Source organism: Oncorhynchus tshawytscha, linkage group LG09 (genome assembly GCF_018296145.1).
Source record: "Oncorhynchus tshawytscha isolate Ot180627B linkage group LG09, Otsh_v2.0, whole genome shotgun sequence".
Taxonomy (NCBI): Eukaryota; Metazoa; Chordata; class Actinopteri; order Salmoniformes; family Salmonidae; genus Oncorhynchus; species Oncorhynchus tshawytscha.
This window is the reverse complement of record NC_056437.1, coordinates 66256735-66264400: the sequence shown is the minus strand read 5'-3', so window position 1 is coordinate 66264400 and position 7666 is coordinate 66256735. Positions and strand designations below refer to the sequence as shown.

General features: G+C 39.9%; 1 protein-coding gene across 2 annotated transcripts in view; it reads left to right on the top strand.

The window, feature by feature from the left end:
• The first annotated feature begins 1081 nt into the window (after positions 1–1081).
• The window catches only part of LOC112258427 (thyroid hormone receptor alpha), a 109184-nt gene continuing 102599 nt past the window's right edge, over positions 1082–7666 (top strand). For both annotated transcript variants that reach the window (XM_024432789.2, XM_024432790.2), the window contains exon 1: positions 1082–1422. The gene's annotated coding sequence lies outside the window, so the exon portion shown is untranslated. The remainder of the gene's footprint in view (positions 1423–7666) is intronic.

Genomic DNA, 7666 nt, shown 5'->3' with positions numbered 1-7666 from the left:
TCTGTCGGCGCGACGTGTGAAGAAACCAGCTGGCTGCACCGATTCCGTTAGCGTCTCTCGAGTGAGCCATGTTTCCATGAAGCAAAGAACGTTACAGTCTCTGATGTCCCTCTGGAATGCTACCCTTGCTCGCATATGTCGGCTCAATCGAAAATTGCCTTTAAAAACCGCATTGTCAACAACCTGCAGTCGATTGCTACAATGTTTAAATTGTTGTACTGTACAATATACATTGTCCCAAATGTTTGTGTGAAGGTAATCTCTTCCCAATACCCGTAACTGAGATTAAACAAACATTTGGATATTGTCAAATTTAAACAAAGTACTGACACAAATAAACACCCCAAACTTTCACAGCACAGTTTAGCCTACACATGACCTTCAGGGACAAAGCGCTGATCTGGAGAGGTGTACACTGTAAGGGCATGATTTTATACCATTTTAAATGTTCCCTGCTAATAAAGGTCTATTTGGAAACACTGGCCAATTTTTTCTTTCCTACCCTGTCACACTATTGTTTAAAGGCAGTCAAAAACGTGATATTCCTGTGTTTTATATATATTTCCACAATTGTGAAAATTATGATAATACCCTTTTAGTGTAAGAGCTGTTTGGAAAGGCCACCTGAAATTGCAGCCTGTTTTGGTGGGATGGAATTTTGGCCCACCCTGGTGACATCGCCAGGCAATTAATTAAGACAGTCCTAGCAAAATTATTGCTTGAAACTAAAACTCTTTGCTATTTTTGTTTCTTGTTGATTAGTTTAATACATTTTCTTTTACAGTAATGTACTTAATTGTTACCAAGAAATGATTCGATTTTGAGATAAAACGACTGCAGGGTTTCTGAACTCTGTCCTAGGGCCCCCCTGGGTGCACATTTCAAATAGCCAACTCATCACCAAACTTAGATTATTTTAATTAGCTGTGTAGCGCTAGGGCAAAAACCAGAACGTGCACCCAGGGGGGGCAGGACTGAGTTTGGGAAACCCTGCTCTATAGGGTTGAACTGCAGCTTTAACATTGCCCTATAGAGAGCAGTAGACATTTCGATAAAACTCTTGGCTGCACACTGCACGCACCCATACTTTAAAGGGGAGGGACCTATGTATTATTGCTGTCTGTTACATTTCCCAGTCGTGGCAGTGGAACGTGAACGGTGCTAATATATCCAGAGTGGAAAAGTCGAGTATTAAGCGCTCATTTACTCCTTTTCTGAAATGGTCTGCCAAACGCAGCATGTTTACAGATGGCTGGTTAACGTTTAACGTCTGATAAGTTCTAAACTGCGCTGTGGGTTAAATTCCTAACGGTGAGCTATCGTACGACTACCACCGGTAGCCAGGAAACTGGTTGGATTTGACACTTGTATCCGTCCGTGACTGTCACCGAGAAAGCACCTTACCTATTCGTCTGCGGCAAGGTGAGTGCTGCTATCCTCATGTCAACTCGAGCTGTAAAGCCCATACGAATGGTGTCCGTTCATTTACTATTACCCCAATTCTTAGCAGCAAGGTCAGTCTGTGCAGTCAGACATAATCTGGAATGCGAGGCAACACTTTGCTATCACAGTTTGGCCTCGTTTTGTAGCCATGTGAATTGAGCTCTTAATCGCTTGGTAGCAATGCAACTTGCGTAGCTACTGTAACATTGTGAAACTGTTTTGTCACAGGGGGCGTGTGATCTTGCCATAGTCGTAATGAGAGTTTTTAGAAGCCTAGTTATTTTTGATGCAGTACTTTTCATATGAATGTCTTCCCAGTGAAATGTGTTTCTGGTTTGCGCGGTCAAAGTAAACATTCCTTTGGAATGACATCCACAGTTTTGTTATTTTATTAGGATCCCCATAAGCTGCTTTACTCTTCCTGGGGTCCACATGAAACAACATATTACAGATCATTAATAGACAAGAACAGCTCAAGGATAGAACTCCATAAAAAATACAAAAAACGTTCACAACAGCCATTGGGGTTGTTCTGAACGTGAAAAGCCCAGGTACTCATAGAAGAACAATGTTAGCCTAAACGAACTGCCCCCCTCCAAAAATAAATAACACTTATATTATTCACTTGTGTCTATTAGCGTAACTAGAAGCCTATAATAGCTTACAAAAAGGCCTATGTGGAACGATAGGCATATAGCCTAAATTAGCCTAAATCTCTCCCCAGCCTACATTTAAGTTAATTTAGCCACGTTGATTGTCACATGGTTCCTTTCAGTGAAGGCTCCTCAGAGGAGTGGGAGGACTATCCTCAGTGAATTTCATAAATATTGGGAACATTTAAAAAGAGGGATGTTATGTTAGCTAGCAGGCTATGTCTATCCAACACTTGAACTCTTCCAAGTCAAGGTAAGCTTTTGGTTTTATATATATATTTTTGCCAACGGGGCCTGCACAAACTGTACACTATACTGCATGATTGTAATGGGTTTACTAGCGTTAGTTTCAATAGATATGTTGACTATGAGGTGACCACGATGTAGGCTGTGCCTATAGGTTAGCAGTCATGATAGTTTGGCTTAGAAAGCTTTTTTTTGCCTGGTCACAGACAGCTGATGTGTTTTGCACTGAAGTCCACAAGTGAAGGGAAAAGGTGAGAGGAGGAGAGCATGTAGATAGTTGCCAGAAGGAATTATATGTGTATATACAAGGAGCAAAGTGATAATGCTGTTTTTACATGACTGCTATGAAAGTGAACTGTGTTTGACTAATGTTGTAAACTTTAATTCATGGACTAGGTTGTAGCAACCCCATGATGGGTACAAGGAAAATTCAATATTCATATATTATTCATGCAGTAGCCTAAACCTATCGACGTTACAATGAGCTGGGTGAATGGAAAATGAATGACAGTCATCCAATATGCTGTAATAGAAGCAAGGCCATGCTCATTTGAAAAGTACATCCTCCTCCAACATCTTAAATGGCACCGACCGCCACTGGTTCCTTTGGATATTTGCTAGTTCCCCCAACACTGAATTAGCCAGCCCACTGTTGTAGATCTGCAAAAACACTGTTCAAAGGTAAATTACACTGGCAATAAGTAAGGCTGAATTCACCTGGTAGGGTTATAGTTTGTACAGCTTATAAAACATCTAAGAAATTACTGTCCATTGGAACTTTTCCAAGTAGCCTATATAGGTCTACTATCATAAAAAAAAAAAAAATTCTGATAAAATATTATCCTACTCTTTAAGAAAAAATAAATAATTTTCTTTGAATTGAAAGAATATGACTGAATGAGTATCCTATTACTTAAATGAATTAGTTTTTATTGGACTAACCAGTGGGAAATGAAAGACTTCAGTTGTTGTCCCAATAGTCTGAATTCATTGCACCAGTTATGTCAGAAGCTACAAGGCAGCAGGTTAACCCTGTCTACTCAGGTCAACACTGCACCACCAATGCATACATTTAGCCCGATATGTCGCGCATGGCAGTTCAACTGAGAAATAAAAATATATATTTACACAATAGTGTGAGATTGAAGCCCACAATTTAGAACGCCCCCACACACCCCTCAAACATCCCATTGGTTCCTGCATGAATGCCTCACCCATCGAGCATGCCATCTTCATGCTGGTGTGACAGTTTAGATTTTTTGGTTTCCCCCTGATTGTCTATTGTGGTTAAAATGGGTGTCAAAAGGGAAATAATAGTATTTTCAGAGTTTTTCGGGGAGGACATTGTCCTAGCTAGCTACCTATCCCGCCTGCTGTGTACCAGAGTTCTAGCTAGCTAGCTAACATAATGTCCTTTGTTCCCGCCTGGCGAACACCTGCTGTTAACAGAATTGTGGGAAAGCAGTGCCCAACAGGCAGGGGTAAAAGACAGCTAGCTAGCTACCTTTGTCGCCCCCCGCCTCATCTTCTGTGGGGTTTATCGGCGGTTGGCATTAGAGATCGACCGATTGTGATTTTTCAACGTCGATACGGATTATTGGAGGACCAAAAAAAGCCGATACTGATTAATCGGCCGATTTTTTATTTATTTATTTGTATTAATGACAATTACAACAATAGTGAATGAACACTTATTTTAACTTAATATAATACATCAATAAAATCTAGCCTCAAATAAATAATGAAATATGTTCAATTTGGTTTAAATAATGCAAAAACAAAGTGTTGGAGAAGAAAGTAAAAGTGCAATATGTGCCATGTAAGAAAGCTAACGTTTCAGTTCCTTGCTCAGAACATGAGAACATATGAAAGCTGGTGGTTCCTTTTAACATGAGTCTTCAATATTCCCAGGTAAGAAGTTTTAGGTTATAGGAATTATAGGATTATTTCTCTCTATACCATTTGTATTTCATTAACCTTTGACTATTGGATGTTCTTATAGGCACTTTAGTATTGCCAGTGTAACAGTATAGCTTCCGTCCCTCTTCTTGCTCCTACCTGGGCTCAAACCAGGAACACAATGACCACAGCCACCCTCGAAGCAGCATTACCCAACGAGAGCAAGGGGAACAACCACTCCAAGTCTCAGAGCGAGTGATGTTTGAAACTCTATTAGCGCGCACCCTGCTAACTAGCTAGCCATTTCACATCGGTTACACGAGCCTAATCTCAGGAGTTGATAGGCTTGAAGTCATAAACAGCTGCTGGCAAACGCATGAAAGTGCTGTTTGAATGAATGCTTACGAGCCAGCTGGTGCCTACCATCGCTCAGTCAGACTGCTCTATCAAATCATAGACTTAGTTATAACATGATAACACACAGAAATACGAGCCTTGGGTCATTAATATGGTCGAATCCGGAAACTATAATCTCGAAAACAAGACGTTTATTCTTTCAGTGAAATACGGAACCGTTCCGTATTTTATCTAACCGGTGGAATCCATAAGTCTAAATATTCCTGTTACATTGCACAACCTTCAATGTTATGTCATAATTACGTACAATTCTGGCAAATTAGGCAGCACAAATTGTTGCATATACACTGACTCTGCGTGCAATGAATGCAAAAGAAGTGACACAATTTCACCTGGTTAATATTGCCTGCTAACCTGGATTTCTTTTAGCTAAATATGCAGGTTTAAAAATATATACTTCTGTGTATTGATTTTAAGAAAGGCATTGATGTTTATGGTTAGGTACACATTGGAGCAACGTTACGCAGCACATTGATTATATGCAACGCAGGACACGCTAGATAAACTAGTAATATCATCAACCATGTGTAGGTAACTAGTGATTATGATTGTTTTTTTATAAGATAAGTTTAATGCTAGCTAGCAACTTACCTTGGCTTACTGCATTCGGGTAACAGGCAGTCTCCTTGTGGATGGCAATGTAATCATGTGGTTAGTGTTGGACTAGTTAACTGTAAGGTTGCAAGATTGATTCGCCCGAGCTGACAAGGTAAAAATCTGTTGTTCTGCCCCTGAACGAGACGGTTAACCCACCGTTCCTAGGCCGTCATTGAAAATAAGAATGTGTTCTTAACTGACTTGCCTAGTTTAAATAAAGGTGGTAAAAACAATTTGGGGGCCAAATCGGCCTTAATTAATTGGCCATTCCGATTAATCGGTCGACCACTAGTTGGCATCCAACGTTATAGTGCATTACCACCACCTACTATACTGGAGTGCCCTGCCTCCCACCTGTGTACTGGAGTACCTTGCTTAAAAATGGACCAATAGAAGTATAATTTGCCCACATGCAGGAGTAGGCCATAATTACACCCTTCTCAGTTTATATGCATGGTATAGCCGCTATAGACAGGGAACAAGGTGTAATAAACGGTAATGACTTCATATAGAGGTTAGTGCCTATGTTGTAAATAGTAGTGGTTTCAAATCTATTTTTAAGTTACAATAAAAAACATTCTCATAGTCGTCCATTTGGGAGCGATTTGACAGTTAAATCATCATATTAACCCGACCCTTAACAGGGACATTGACCTATTTCAAATTTGTTACCATGGTGATCTTATAAATAAGCCTTTCTGGCTGTTTTAAAGGCAATGCCCCATTTTTAGACCTAGACTTTCAGAGATGATTGCAAACACAAGCCTTTGACAAAGTTCTAGTATGCTAGGTGTTCCTGTAGACCTCTGGTAATTGTGTTAGCGCTAGCTAGCATTTCCTTGTGAAACTACCTCTTAACTTACATCATACTGGACGCAGATACAAGATATTAGATATTAAAAGACGTGGTCAGCCGCTCCACCACTAGTGGTGCTATAGGAGCTGAGGGCCAATTCTCTAGCTCTCTTTCTCCCCTGAAGGATACACTTGATCGCTCCACTCCTCCTCATGGATTTACAATTGAATAACTGGCGAAAATAAATTCTCATCATCATGCTTACACTGATCCAATGCTGTCCAGCTTCTCATATACAGGGTGAACACGGACAACTGATCCCAAATCTGTTGTTTTGCATGGAGAGTAATTGGAGTGGAGGAAATCTCTTGATTGGGTAAACCCTGTTTTCCCCGCTCTGCTGGGCTTGCCCAGCTTATATAGATTCAAGCCAGGTCATCAGAGTTAAAGGAGTAGTTCACTATTTTACAACTTGTTAGATGGTTCCTCACTCTGAAAGTAGTCTATGGGCCAGGGGAAACGGAAATCCATAGTTCGGTTCTCTTTAAACAGTCATAACAAACTTCAGCTAACTTTAGCCACCTCTAGATAAAAATCTATGGAAGTGAGGTAAGCATGTTTAAAAAGAATAAAAATAATAATAATGTCCAAATCACCTGAAATCAACTTTATATTTGGTTTGATGTTACTTAATTAAAGCTGCAATATGTTACTTTTTCGGCATCTCGACCAAATTCCCCATTTGAGTTTTCTTATGAGAGTGATGTCAGAATTCGCTCACTGTTCCAAAATGTGTTGTTATGCAACAGGACAGTTTATTTTATTTTTAATATAACTAGTCAAGTCAGTTAAGAACAGATTCTTATTTACAATGACGGCCTAACGGGGCACAGTGGGTTAACTGCCTTGTTCAGAGGCAGAACGACAGATTTTTACCTTGTCAGCTCGTGGATTCGTTAACCTGGGCCGCCCTCAAATCAAGGCACTGCCTGCTAATATATCTATATATATATATATATTATGTATCAACTTGTACATTTTATGATTTTCAAAAAACCGTTTGAAATTGGGTGCATTCCGCCTCACTAATTCACATAGAAGTAGCCTATTTCACTGTGGTGGACAATTTACATTTGAGGCATGCTATGCTAATGTAAGGCAAGGATTAGCTAGATGAGCCGGACAAACTTCTCTCTTCGATGAGAGCTCAAGCACTCCCCCAGTGTTCCCTCAGGCCAAGTTTGCAGACATTTGCACATCTCCAGTTAGGACAGAACCTGGCCGCATTTTCCGGCTGGCGCCTGCGTTGTCTTCATTGTTGTTTCCCTTACAAATATTTACTGTGTGTGTTCTTATTAAAGTAAGTGCCTTATTACCTTTATCGTAATACAGTTTATGTATATCGTGTTATGTCTTTTTCTATTGTAGCCCCCCCTGTATTTATGTATGCTGCATAATGTATTCTGCGTGTTTTCCTTCATAACCGTGGACACGCTAGGTACTGATTTTCATAATGGTGTTATGCTCAATTGTGCTTATCTAGTTAAATTTTTCTATAACTTCTGTAAAACATTGCTAATTGTGTCAAAGAAGTATTTAGCTTGTCGTATCCATT